The sequence below is a fragment of the Schistocerca nitens genome, chromosome 5 (assembly GCF_023898315.1).
Source record: "Schistocerca nitens isolate TAMUIC-IGC-003100 chromosome 5, iqSchNite1.1, whole genome shotgun sequence".
Classification (NCBI taxonomy): Eukaryota; Metazoa; Arthropoda; class Insecta; order Orthoptera; family Acrididae; genus Schistocerca; species Schistocerca nitens.
Genome location: NC_064618.1, coordinates 4,946,208 through 4,962,313, shown reverse-complemented (window position 1 = coordinate 4,962,313; position 16,106 = coordinate 4,946,208).

Genomic DNA, 16,106 nt, shown 5'->3' with positions numbered 1-16,106 from the left:
TGTTTTGAGCGTTTCCTGTGTCACCAGTTTTACACTCCGATGCACCTCTGCAGGTTTACTGTATCCCTTGGACCTTCCAATTCACGATGAAACACAGAAATTGAATCGGAATTAAATATAAGAGACACAATGCCGACTTAAGTACAAGAAGACTGAGTCTTCCTGCTGTCTATGTTTTGAACGTTACCTGTGTCACTAGTTTTACATTCCGATGTACCTCTGCAGGTTTACTGTATCCATTGGACCTTCCCATTCACGATGAAACACAGAAATTGCATCGGAATTAAATATAGGAGACACAATGCCGACTTAAGTACAGGAAGACTGAGTCTTCCTACTGTCTATGATTTGAGCTTTTCCTGTGTCACCAGTTATACATTCCGATGCTCCTCTGCAGGTTTCCTGTATCCCTTGGACCTTCCCATTGACGATGAAACACAGAAATTGCATCGGAATTAAATATAAGAGACACAATGCCGACTTAAGTACAGGAAGACTGAGTCTTCCTACTGTCTATGTTTTGAGCGTTTCCTGTGTCACCAATTTTACATTCCGATGCACCTCTGCAGGTTTACTGTTTCCCTTGGACCTTCCCATTGACGATGAAACTCAGAAATTGCATCGGAATTAAATATAGGAGACACAATGCCGACTTAAGTACAGGAAGACAGAGCCTTCGTACTGTCTATGTTTTGTGCGTTTCCTGTGTCACTAGTTTTACATTTCGATGCACCACTGCAGGTTTACTGTATCCCTTGGACCTTCCCATTCACGATGATACACAGACATTGCATCGGAATTAAATATAAGAGACACAATGCCGACTTAAATACAGGAAGAATGAGTCTTCCTACTGTCTATGATTTGAGCGTTTGGTGTGACACTAGTTTTACATTCCGATGCACCTCTGCAGGTTTATCGTATCCCTTGGACCTTCCCATTGACGATGAAACACAGAAATTGCATCGGAATTAAATATAAGAGACACAATGCCGACTTAAGTACAGGAAGACTGAGTCTTCCTACTCTCTATATTTTGAGCGTATCCTGTGTCACCAGTTTTACATTCTGATGCACCTCTGCAGGCTTACTGTAACCCTTGGACCTTCCCATTGACGATGAAACACAGATATTGCATCGGAATTAAATATAAGAGACACAATGCCGATTTAAGTACAGGAAGACCGAGTCTTCCTACTGGCTATAATTTGAGCGTTTCCTGTGTCACCAGTTTTAAATTCCGATGCACCTCTACAGGTTTACTGTATCCGTTGGACCTTCACAGTGACGATGAAACACAGAAATTGCATCGGAATTAAATATAAGAGACACAATGCCGACTTAAGTACAGGAAGACTAAGTCTTCCTACTGTCTATGTTTTGAGCGTTTCCTGTGCCATCAGTTTTCCTTTCCGATGCACCTCTGCAGGTTTACTATATCCTTGGACCTTCCCATTCACGATGAAACACAGAAATTTCATCGGAAATAAATATAAGAGACACAATGCCGACTTAAGTATAGGAAGACAGTCTTCCTACTGTCTATGATTTGAGCGTTTCCAGTGTCACCAGATTTTTTTATTCCGATGCACCTCTGCAGGTTTACTGTATCCCGTGGAGCTTCCCATTGACGATGAAACACAGAAATAGCATCGGAATTAAATGTAAGACACACAATGCCGACTTAAGTACAGGGAGACGGAGTCTTCCTACTGTCTCTGATTTGAGCTTTTCCTGTGTCACCAGTTTTACATTCCGACGCACCTCTGCCGGTTTATTGTATCCCTTGGACCTTCCCATTGTCGATGAAACACAGAAATCGCATCGGAATTAAATATAAGAGACACAATGCCGACTTAAGTAATGGAAGACTGGGTCTTCCTTACTGTCAATGTTTTGAGCGTTTCCTGTGTCACCAGTTTTACATTCCGATTACCCTCTGCAGGTTTACTGTATCAATGGGACATTCCCATTGACGATGAAAAACAGAAATTGCTTCGGAATTAAATATAAGAGACACAATGCCGACTAAAGTACAGGAAGACTAAGTCTTCCTACTGTCTATGTTTTGAGCGTTTCCTGTGTCATCAGTTTTACTTTCCGATGCACCTCTGCAGGTTTACTATATCCCTTGGACCTTCCCATTCACGATGAAACACAGAAATTTCATCGGAAATAAATATAAGAGACACAATGCCGACTTAAGTACAGGAAGACTGAGTCTTCCTACTGTCTATGATTTGAGCGTTTCCTGTGTCACGAGTTATACATTCCGATGCACCTCTGCAGGTTTACTGTATCCCTTGGACCTTCAAATTGACGATGAAACACAGAAATTGCATCGAAATTAAATATAAGAGACACAATGCCGACTTAAGTACAGGGAGACTGAGTCTTCCTACTGGCTATGCTTTGAGCGTTTCCTGTGTCACCAGTTTTACACTCCGATGCACCTCTGCAGGTTTACTGTATCCCTTGGACTTTCCCATTCACGATGAAACACAGAAATCGAATCGGAATTAAATATAAGAGACACAATGCCGACTTAAGTACAAGAAGACTGAGTCTTCCTGCTGTCTATATTTTGAACGTTACCTGTGTCACTAGTTTTACATTCCGATGTACCTCTGCAGGTTTACTGTATCCATTGGACCTTCCCATTCACGATGAAACATAGAAATTGCATCGGAATTAAATATAGGAGACACAATGCCGACTTAAGTACAGGAAGACTGAGTCTTCCTACTGTCTATGTTTGAGCGTTTCCTGTGTCACCAGTTTTACATTTCGATGCACCACTGCAGGTTTACTGTATCCCTTGGACCTTCCCATTGACGATGAAACACAGAAATTGCATCGGAATTAAATATAAGAGACACAATGCCGACTTAAATACAGGAAGAATGAGTCTTCCTACTGTCTATGTTTTGAGCGTTTCGTGTGACACTAGTTTTACATTCCGATGCACCTCTGCAGGTTTATCGTATCCCTTGGACCTTCCCATTGACGATGAAACACAGGAATTGCATCGGAATTAAATATAAGAGACACAATGCCGACTTAAGTACAGGAAGACCGAGTCTTCCTACTGTCTATAATTTGAGCTTTTCCTGTGTCACCAGTTTTAAATTCCGATGCACGTCTACAGGTTTACTGTATCCGTTGGACCTTCACAGTGACGATGAAACACAGAAATTGCATCGGAATTAAATATAAGAGACACAATGCCGACTTAAGTACAGGAAGACTAAGTCTTCCTACTGTCTATGTTTTTTGCGTTTCCTGTGCCATCAGTTTTCCTATCCGATGCACCTCTGCAGGTTTACTATATCCCTTGGACCTTCCCATTCACGATGAAACACAGAAATTTCATCGGAAATAAATATAAGAGACACAATGCCGACTTAAGTACAGGAAGACGGAGTCTTCCTACTGTCTATGATTTGAGCTTTTCCTGTGTCACCAGTTTTACATTCCGATGCTCCTCTGCAGGTTTCCTGTATCCCTTGGACCTTCCCATTGACGATGAAACACAGAAATTGTATCGAAATTAAATATAAGAGACACAATGCCGACTTAAGTACAAGAAAACAGTCTTCGAACGGTCAATGTTTTGAGCGTTTCCTGTGTTACCAGTTTTACATTCCGATGCACCTCTGCAGGTTTACTATATCCCTTGGACCTTCCCATTCACGATGAAACACAGAAATTTTATCGGAAATAAATATAAGAGACACAATGCCGACTTAAGTATAGGAAGACTGAGTCTTCCTACTGTGTATTATTTGAGCGTTTCCTGAGTCACCAGATTTACATTCCCATGCACCTCTGCAGGTTTACTGTATCCCGTGGAGCTTCCCATTGACGATGAAACACAGAAATTGCATCGGAATTAAATATAAGACACACAATGCCGACTTAAGTACAGGAAGACGGAGTCTACCTACTGTCTATGATTTTAGCTTTTCCTCTGTCACCAGTTTTACATTCCGATGCTCCTCTGCAGGTTTCCTGCATCCCTTGGACCTTCCCATTGACGATGAAACACAGAAATTGCATCGGAATTAAATATAAGAGACACAATGCCGACTTAAGTACAGGAAGACTGAGTCTTCCTACTGTCTATGTTTTGAGCGTTTCCTGTGTCACCAGTTTTACATTCCGATGCACCTCTGCAGGTTTACTGTTTCCCTTGGACATTCCCATTGACGATGAAACACAGAAATTGCATCGGAATTAAATATAGGAGACACAATGCCGACTTAAGTACAGGAAGACAGAGTCTTCGTACTGTCTATGTTTTGTGCGTTTCCTGTGTCACTAGTTTTACATTTCGATGCACCACTGCAGGTTTACTGTATCCCTTGGACCTTCCCATTGACGATGAAACACAGAAATTGCATCGGAATTAAATATAAAACACACAATGCCGACTTAAGTACAGGAAGACGGAGTCTTCCTACTGTCTCTGATTTGAGCTTTTCCTGTGTCACCAGTTTTACATTCCGATGCACCTCTGCACGTTTCCTGTATCCCTTGGACCTTCCCATTGACGATGAAACACAGAAATTGTATCGAAATTAAATATAAGAGACACAATGCCGACTTACGTACAAGAAGACAGTCTTCGTACGGTCAATGTTTTGAGCGTTTCCTGTGTCACAAGTTTTACATTCCGACGCACCTCTGCCGGTTTATTGTATCCCTTGGACCTTCCCATTGTCGATGAAACACAGAAATCGCATCGGAATTAAATATAAGAGACACAATGCCGACTTAAGTACAGGAAGACTGGGTCTTCCTACTGTCAATGTTTTGAGCGTTTCCTGTGTCACCAGTTTTACATTCCGATTCCCCTCTGCAGGTTTACTGTATCCATTGGACATTCCCATTGACAATGAAAAACAGAAATTGCTTCGGAATTAAATATAAGAGACACAATGCAACTTAGGTACAGGAAGACTAAGTCTTCCTACTGTCTATGTTTTGAGCGTTTCCTGTGTCATCAGTTTTACTTTCCGATGCACCTCTGCAGGTTTACTATATCCCTTGGACCTTCCCATTCACTATGAAACACAGAAATTTCATCGGAAATAAATGTAACAGACACAATGCTGACTTAAGTACAGGAAGACTGAGTCTTCCTACTGTCTATGATTTGAGCGTTTCCTGTGTCACGAGTTATACATTCCGATGCACCTCTGCAGGTTTACTGTATCCCTTGGACCTTCCCATTGACGATGAAACACAGAAATTGCATCGAAATTAAATATAAGAGACACAATGCCGACTTAAGTACAGGAAGACTGAGTCTTACTACTGGCTATGTTTTGAGCGTTTCCTGTGTCACCAGTTTTACACTCCGATGCACCTCTGCAGGTTTACTGTATCCCTTGGACCTTCCCATTCACGATGAAACACAGAAATCGAATCGGAATTAAATATAAGAGACACAATGCCGACTTAAGTACAAGAAGACTGAGTCTTCCTGCTGTCTATGTTTTGAACGTTACCTGTGTCACTAGTTTTACATTCCGATGTACCTCTGCAGGTTTACTGTATCCATTGGACCTTCCCATTCACGATGAAACACAGAAATTGCATCGGAATTAAATATAGGAGACACAATGCCGACTTAAGTACAGGAAGACTGAGTCTTCCTACTGTCTATGTTTGACCGTTTCCTGTGTCACCAGTTTTACATTCCGATGCACCTCTGCAGGTTTCCTGTATCCCTTGACCTTCCCATTGACGATGAAACACAGAAATTGCATCGGAATTAAATATAAGAGACACAATGCCGACTTAAGTACAGGAAGACTGAGTCTTCCTATTGTCTATGTTTTGAGCGTTTCCTGTGTCACCAGTTTTACATTCCGATGCACCTCTGCAGGTTTACTGTTTCCCTTGGACCTTCCCATTGACGATGAAACACAGTAATTGCATCGGAATTAAATATAGGAGACACAATGCGGACTTAAGTACAGGAAGACAGAGTCTTCGTACTGTCTATGTTTTGAGCGTTTCCTGTGTCACTAGTTTTACATTTCGATGCACCACTGCAGGTTTACTGTATCCCTTGTTCCTTCCCATTGACGATGAAACACAGAAATTGCATCGGAATTAAATATAAGAGACACAATGCTGACTTAAATACAGGAAGAATGAGTCTTCCTACTGTCTATGTTTTGAGCGTTTCGTGTGACACTAGTTTTACATTCCGATGCACCTCTGCAGGTTTATCGTATCCCTTGGACCTTCCCATTGACGATGGAACACAGAAATTGCCTCGAAATTAAATATAAGAGACACAATGCCGACTTAAGTACAGGAAGACTGAGTCTTCCTACTCTCTATGTTTTGAGCGTATCCTGTGTCACCAGTTTTACATTCTCATGCACCTCTGCAGGCTTACTGTAACCCTTGGACCTTCCCATTGACGATGAAACACAGAAATTGCATCGGAATTAAATATAAGAGACACAATGCCGACTTAAGTACAGGAAGGCCGAGTCTTCCTACTGTCTATAATTTGAGCTTTTCCTGTGTCACCAGTTTTAATTTCCGATGCACCTCTACAGGTTTACTGTATCCGTTGGACCTTCACAGTGACGATGAAACACAGAAATTGCATCGGAATTAAATATAAGACACACAATGCCGACTTAAGTACAGGAAGACGGAGTCTTCCTACTGTCTATGATTTGAGCTTTTCCTGTGTCACCAGTTTTACATTCCGATGCTCCTCTGCAGGTTTCCTGTATCCCTTGGACCTTCCCATTGACGATGAAACACAGAAATTGTATCGAAATTAAATATAAGAGACACAATGCCGACTTAAGTACAAGAAAACAGTCTTCGTACGGTCAATGTTTTGAGCGTTTCCTGTGTTACCAGTTTTACATTCCGATGCACTTCTGCAGGTTTACTATATCCCTTGGACCTTCCCATTCACGATGAAACACAGAAATTTCATCGGAAATAAATATAAGAGACACAATGCCGACTTAAGTATAGGAAGACTGAGTCTTCCTACTGTCTATGATTTGAGCGTTTCCTGTGTCACCAGATTTACATTCCGATGCACCTCTGCAGGTTTACTGTATCCCGTGGAGCTTCCCATTGACGATGAAACACAGAAATTGCATCGGAATTAAATATAAGACACACAATGCCGACTTAAGTTCAGGAAGACGGAGTCTTCCTACTGTCTATGATTTGAGCTTTTCCTGTGTCACCAGTTTTACATTCCGATGCACCTCTGCAGGTTTCCTGTATCTCTTGGACCTTCCCATTGACGATGAAACACAGAAATTGTATCGAAATTAAATATAAGAGACACAATACCGACTTAAGTACAAGAAAACAGTCTTCGTACGGTCAATGTTTTGAGCGTTTCCTGTGTCACCAGTTTTACATTCCGATGCACCTCTGCGGTTTATTGTATCCCTTGGACCTTCCCATTGTCGATGAAACACAGAAATCGCATCGGAATTAAATATTAGAGACACAATGCCGACTTAAGTACAGGAAGACTGAGTTTTCCTACTGTCAATGATTTGAGCGTTTCCTGTGTCACCAGTTTTACATTCCGATTCGCCTCTGCAGGTTTACTGTATCCATTGGACCTTCCCAAATACGATGAAAAACAGAAATTGCTTCGGAATTAAATATAAGAGACACAATGCCGACTTAAGTACAGGAAGACCGAGTCTTCCTACTGTCTATAATTTGAGCTTTTCCTGTGTCACCAGTTTTAAATTCCGATGCACCTCTACAGGTTTACTGTATCCGTTGGACCTTCACAGTGACGATGAAACACAGAAATTGCATCGGAATTAAATATAAGAGACACAATGCCGACTTAAGTACAGGAAGACTAAGTCTTCCTACTGTCTATGATTTGTGCGTTTCCTGTGCCATCAGTTTTCCTATCCGATGCACCTCTGCAGGTTTACTATATCCCTTGGACCTTCCCATTCACGATGAAACACAGAAATTTCATCGGAAATAAATATAAGAGACACAATGCCGACTTAAGTACAGGAAGACGGAGTCTTCCTACTGTCTATGATTTGAGCTTTTCCTGTGTCACCAGTTTTACATTCCGATGCTCCTCTGCAGGTTTCCTGTATCCCTTGGACCTTCCCATTGACGATGAAACACAGAAATTGTATCGAAATTAAATATAAGAGACACAATGCCGACTTAAGTACAAGAAAACAGTCTTCGTACGGTCAATGTTTTGTGCGTTTCCTGTGTTACCAGTTTTACATTCCGATGCACCTCTGCAGGTTTACTATATCCCTTGGACCTTCCCATTCACGATGAAACACAGAAATTTCATCGGAAATAAATATAAGAGACACAATGCCGACTTAAGTATAGGAAGACTGAGTCTTCCTACTGTCTATGATTTGAGCGTTTCCTGTGTCACCAGATTTACATTCCGATGCACCTCTGCAGGTTTACTGTATCCCGTGGAGCTTCCCATTGACGATGAAACACAGAAATTGCATCGGAATTAAATATAAGACACACAATGCCGACTTAAGTACAGGAAGACGGAGTCTTCCTACTGTCTATGATTTGAGCTTTTCCTGTGTCACCAGTTTTACATTCCGATGCTCCTCTGCAGGTTTCCTGTATCCCTTGGACCTTCCCATTGACGATGAAACACAGAAATTGCATCGGAATTAAATATAAGAGACACAATGCCGACTTAAGTACAGGAAGACTGAGTCTTCCTACTGTCTATGTTTTAAGCGTTTCCTGTGTCACCAGTTTTACATTCCGATGCACCTCTGCAGGTTTACTGTTTCCCTTGGACCTTCCCATTGACGATGAAACACAGAAATTGCATCGGAATTAAATATAGGAGACACAATGCCGACTTAAGTACAGGAAGACAGAGTCTTCGTACTGTCTATGTTTTGTGCGTTTCCTGTGTCACTAGTTTTACATTTCGATGCACCACTGCAGGTTTACTGTATCCCTTGGACCTTCCCATTCACGATGATACACAGAAATTGCATCGGAATTAAATATAAGAGACACAATGCCGACTTAAATACAGGAAGAATGAGTCTTCCTACTGTCTATGATTTGAGCGTTTGGTGTGACACTAGTTTTACATTCCGATGCACCTCTGCAGGTTTATCGTATCCCTTGGACCTTCCCATTGACGATGAAACACAGAAATTGCATCGGAATTAAATATAAGAGACACAATGCCGACTTAAGTACAGGAAGACTGAGTCTTCCTACTCTCTATATTTTGAGCGTATCCTGTGTCACCAGTTTTACATTCTGATGCACCTCTGCAGGCTTACTGTAACCCTTGGACCTTCCCATTGACGATGAAACACAGAAATTGCATCGGAATTAAATATAAGAGACACAATGCCGATTTAAGTACAGGAAGACCGAGTCTTCCTACTGGCTATAATTTGAGCGTTTCCTGTGTCACCAGTTTTAAATTCCGATGCACCTCTACAGGTTTGCTGTAACCGTTGGACCTTCACAATGACGATGAAACACAGAGATTGCATCGGAATTAAATATAAGAGACACAATGCCGACTTAAGTACAGGAAGACTAAGTCTTCCTACTGTCTATGTTTTGAGCGTTTCCTGTGCCATCAGTTTTCCTTTCCGATGCACCTCTGCAGGTTTACTATATCCTTGGACCTTCCCATTCACGATGAAACACAGAAATTTCATCGGAAATAAATATAAGAGACACATTGCCGACTTAAGTATAGGAAGCCAGTCTTCCTACTGTCTATGACTTGAGCGTTTCCTGTGTCACCAGATTATTTATTCCGATGCACCTCTGCAGGTTTACTGTATCCCGTGGAGCTTCCCATTGACGATGAAACACAGAAATTGCATCGGAATTAAATATAAGACACACAATGCCGACTTAAGTACAGGAAGACGGAGTCTTCCTACTGTCTCTGATTTGAGCTTTTCCTGTGTCACCAGTTTTACATTCCGACGCACCTCTGCCGGTTTATTGTATCCCTTGGACCTTCCCATTGTCGATGAAACACAGAAATCGCATCGGAATTAAATATAAGAGACACAATGCCGACTTAAGTACAGGAAGACTGGGTCTTCCTTACTGTCAATGTTTTGAGCGTTTCCTGTGTCACACGTTTTACATTCCGATTACCCTCTGCAGGTTTACTGTATCAATGGGACATTCCCATTGACGATGAAAAACAGAAATTGCTTCGGAATTAAATATAAGAGACACAATGCCGACTTAAGTACAGGAAGACTAAGTCTTCCTACTGTCTATGTTTTGAGCGTTTCCTGTGTCATCAGTTTTACTTTCCGATGCACCTCTGCAGGTTTACTATATCCCTTGGACCTTCCCATTCACGATGAAACACAGAAATTTCATCGGAAATAAATATAAGAGACACAATGATGACTTAAGTACAGGAAGACTGAGTCTTCCTACTGTCTATGATTTGAGCGTTTCCTGTGTCACGAGTTATACATTCCGATGCACCTCTGCAGGTTTACTGTATCCCTTGGACCTTCCCATTGACGATGAAACACAGAAATTGCATCGGAATTAAATATAAGAGACACAATGCCGACTTAAGTACAGGAAGACCGAGTCTTCCTACTGTCTATAATTTGAGCTTTTCCTGTGTCACCAGTTTTAAATTCCGATGCACCTCTACAGGTTTACTGTATCCGTTGGACCTTCACAGTGACGATGAAACACAGAAATCGAATCGGAATTAAATATAAGAGACACAATGCCGACTTAAGTACAAGAAGGCTGAGTCTTCCTGCTGTCTATGTTTTGAACGTTACCTGTGTCACTAGTTTTACATTCCGATGTACCTCTGCAGGTTTACTGTATCCATTGGACCTTCCCATTCACGATGAAACACAGAAATTGCATCGGAATTAAATATAGGAGACACAATGCCGACTTAAGTACAGGAAGACTGAGTCTTCCTACTGTCTATGTTTGAGCGTTTCCTGTGTCACCAGTTTTACATTTCGATACACCACTGCAGGTTTACTGTATCCCTTGGACCTTCCCATTGACGATGAAACACAGAAATTGCATCGGAATTAAATATAAGAGACACAATGCCGACTTAAATACAGGAAGAATGAGTCTTCCTACTGTCTATGTTTTGAGCGTTTCGTGTGACACTAGTTTTACATTCCGATGCACCTCTGCAGGTTTATCGTATCCCTTGGACCTTCCCATTGACGATGGAACACAGAAATTGCATCGAAATTAAATATAAGAGACACAATGCCGACTTAAGTACAGGAAGACTGAGTCTTCCTACTGTCTATGCTTTGAGCGTATCCTGTGTCACCAGTTTTACATTCTGATGCACCTCTGCAGGCTTACTGTAACCCTTGGACCTTCCCATTGACGATGAAACACAGAAATTGCATCGGAATTAAATATAAGAGACACAATGCCGACTTAAGTACAGGAAGACCGAGTCTTCCTACTGTCTATAATTTGAGCTTTTCCTGTGTCACCAGTTTTAAATTCCGATGCACCTCTACAGGTTTACTGTATCCGTTGGACCTTCACAGTGACCATGAAACACAGAAATTGCATCGGAATTAAATATAAGAGACACAATGCCGACTTAAGTACAGGAAGACTAAGTCTTCCTACTGTCTATGTTTTTTGCGTTTCCTGTGCCATCAGTTTTCCTATCCGATGCACCTCTGCAGGTTTACTATATCCCTTGGACCTTCCCATTCACGATGAAACACAGAAATTTCATCGGAAATAAATATAAGAGACACAATGCCGACTTAAGTACAGGAAGACGGAGTCTTCCTACTGTCTATGATTTGAGCTTTTCCTGTGTCACCAGTTTTACATTCCGATGCTCCTCTGCAGGTTTCCTGTATCACTTGGACCTTCCCATTGACGATGAAACACAGAAATTGTATCGAAATTAAATATAAGAGACAGTACAAGAAAACAGTCTTCGTACGGTCAATGTTTTGAGCGTTTCCTGTGTTACCAGTTTTACATTACGATGCACCTCTGCAGGTTAACTATATCCCTTGGACCTTCCCATTCACGATGAAACACAGAAATTTCATCGGAAATAAATATAAGAGACACAATGCCGACTTAAGTATAGGAAGACTGAGTCTTCCTACTGTCTATTATTTGAGCGTCTCCTGAGTCACCAGATTTACATTCCCATGCACCTCTGCAGGTTTACTGTATCCCGTGGAGCTTCCCATTGACGATGAAACACAGAGATTGCATCGGAATTAAATATAAGACACACAATGCCGACTTAAGTACAGGAAGACGGAGTCTACCTACTGTCTATGATTTGAGCTTTTCCTGTGTCACCAGTTTTACATTCCGATGCTCCTCTGCAGGTTTCCTGTATCCCTTGGACCTTCCCATTCACGATGAAACACAGAAATTGCATCGGAATTAAATATAAGAGACACAATGCCGACTTAAGTACAGGAAGACGGAGTCTTCCTATTGTCTATGTTTTGAGCGTTTCCTGTGTCACCAGTTTTACATTCCGATGCACCTCTACAGGTTTACTGTTTCCCTTGGACCTTCCCATTGACGATGAAACACAGAAATTGCATCGGAATTAAATATAGGAGACACAATGCCGACTTAAGTACAGGAAGACAGAGTCTTCGTACTGTCTATGTTTTGTGCGTTTCCTGTGTCACTAGTTTTACATTTCGATGCACCACTGCAGGTTTACTGTATCCCTTGGACCTTCCCATTGACGATGAAACACAGAAATTGCATCGGAATTAAATATAAGACACACAATGCCGACTTAAGTACAGGAAGACGGAGTCTTCCTACTGTCTCTGATTTGAGCTTTTCCTGTGTCACCAGTTTTACATTCCGATGCACCTCTGCAGGTTTCCTGTATCCCTTGGACCTTCCCATTGACGATGAAACACAGAAATTGTATCGAAATTAAATATAAGAGACACAATGCCGACTTACGTACAAGAAGACAGTCTTCGTACGGTCAATGTTTTGAGCGTTTCCTGTGTCATTAGTTTTACATTCCGATGCACCTCTGCCGGTTTACTGTACCCTTGGACCTTCCCATTCACGATGAAACACAGAAATTGCATCGGAATTAAATATAAGAGACACAATGCCGACTTAAGTACAGGAAGACTGAGTCTTCCTACTGTCTATGTTTTGAGCGTTTCCTGTGTCACTAGTTTTACATTCCGATGCACCTCTGCAGGTTTACTGTATCCCTTGGACCTTCCCATTCACGCTGAAACACAGAAGTGTCATCGGAATTAAATATAAGAGACACAATGCCGACTTAAGTACAAGAAAACAGTCTTCGAACGGTCAATGTTTTGAGCGTTTCCTGTGTCACCGGTTTTACATTCCGATGCACCTCTGCCGGTTTACTGTACCCTTGGACCTTCCCATTGTCGATGAAACACAGAAATCGCATCGGAATTAAATATAAGAGACACAATGCCGACTTAAGTACAGGAAGAATGAGTTTTTTTACTGTCTATGTTTTGAGCGTTTCCTGTGTCACCAGTCTTACAATCTGATGCACCTCTGCAGGTTTTCTGTATCCATTGGACCTTCCCATCGATGATGAAACACAGAAATTGCATCGGAATTAAATGTAAGAGACACAACGCCGACTTAAGTACAGGAAGACTGAGTCTTCCTACTGTATATGTTTTGAGCGTTTCCTGTGTCACCAGTTTTACAATCTGATGCACCTCTGCATTTTTTCTGTATCCATTGGACCTTCCCATTGACGAAGAAACACAGAAATTGCATCGGAATTAAATATAAGAGACACAATGCCGACTTAAGTACAGGAAGACTGAGTCTTCCTACTGTCAATGTTTTGAGCGTTTCCTGTGACACCACTTTTACATTCCGATTCGCCTCTGCAGGTTTACTGTATCCATTGGACGTTCCCATTGACGATGAAACACAGAAATCGCATCGGAATGAAATATAAGAGACACAATGCCGACTTAAGTACAGGAAGACTGAGTTTTCCTACTGTCTATGTTTTGAGCGTTTCCTGTGTCACTAGTTTTACATTCCGATGCACCTCTGCAGGTTTACTGTATCCCTTGGACCTTCCCATTCAAGCTGAAACACAGAAATGTCATCGGAATTAAATATAAGAGACACAATACCGACTTAAGTACAAGAAAACAGTCTTCGAACGGTCAATGTTTTGAGCGTTTCCTGTGTCACCAGTTTTACATTCCGATGCACCTCTGCCGGTTTACTGTACCCTTGGACCTTCCCATTGTCGATGAAACACAGAAATCGCATCGGAATTAAATATAAGAGACACAATGCCGACTTAAGTACAGGAAGAATGAGTTTTTTTACTGTCTATGTTTTGAGCGTTTCCTGTGTCACCAGTCTTACAATCTGATGCACCTCTGCAGGTTTTCTGTATCCATTGGACCTTCCCATTGACGATGAAACACAGAAATTGCATCGGAATTAAATATAAGAGACACAATGCCTACTTAAGTACACGAAGACTGAGTCTTCCTACTCACTATGTGTTGAGCGTTTCCTGTGACACCAGTTTTACATTCTGATGCACCTCTGCAGGTTTACTGTATCCCATGGACCTTCCCATCGATGATGAAACACAGAAATTGCATCGGAATTAAATGTAAGAGACACAACGCCGACTTAAGTACAGGAAGACTGAGTCTTCCTACTGTATATGTTTTGAGCGTTTACTGTGTCACCAGTTTTACAATCTGATGCACCTCTGCAGGTTTTCTGTATCCATTGGACCTTCCCATTGACGAAGAAACACAGAAATTGCATCGGAATTAAATATAAGAGACACAATGCCGACTTAAGTACAGGAAGACTGAGTCTTCCTACTGTCTATGTGTTGAGCGTTTCCTGTGTCACCAGTTTTACTTTCCGATGCACCTCTGCAGGTTCACTATATCCCTTGGACCTTCCCATTCACGATGAAACACAGAAATTCCATCGGAAATAAATATAAGAGACACAATGCCGACTTCAGTACAGGAAGACTGATTCTTCCTACTGTCTATAATTTGAGCGTTTCCTGTATCACCAGTTTTACATTCCGATGCACATCTACAGGTTTCCTGTATCCCTTGGACATTCACAGTGACGATGAAACACAGAAATTGCATAGGAATTAAATATAAGAGACACAATGCCGACTTAAGTACAGGAAGACTGAGTCTTCCTACTGTCAATGTTTTGAGCGTTTCCTGTGACACCACTTTTACATTCCGATTCGCCTCTGCAGGTTTACTGTATCCATTGGACCTTCCCATTGGCGATGAAAAACAGAAATTGCATCGGAATTAAGTATTAGAGACACAATGCCGACTTAAGTACAGGAAGACTGTGTCATCGGTTTTACTTTCCGATGCACCTCTGCAAGTTTACTATATCCCTTGGACCTTCCCATTCACGATGAAACACAGAAATGTCATCGGAAATAAATCTAAGAGACACAATGCCGACTTAAGTACAGGAAGACTAAGTCTTACTACAGTCTATGTTTTGAGCGTTTCCTGTGTCACCGGTTTTACTTTCCGATGCATCTCTGCAGGTTTACTATATCCCTTGGACCTTCCCATTCACGATGAAACACAGAAATGTCATCGGAAATAAATATAAGAGACACAATGCCGACTTAAGTACAGGAAGACTGAGTCTTCCTACTGTCTATGATTTGAGCGTTTCCTGTGTCACCAGTTATACATTCCGACGCACCTCTGCAGGTTTACTGTATCCCATAGACCTTCCCATTGACGATGAAACACAGAAATTGCATCGGAATTAAAAATAAGAGACAAAACGCCGACTTAAGTACAGGAAGACCGAGTCTTCCTACTGTCTATAATTTGAGCGTTTCCTGTGTCACCAGTTTTACACTCTGATGCACCTCTGCAGGTTTACTGTATCCCTTGGACCATCCCATTCACGATGAAACACAGAAATTGAATCGGAATTAAATATAAGAGACACAATGCCGACTTAAGTACAAGAAGACTGTGTCTTCCTGCTGTCTATGTTTTGAACGTTAC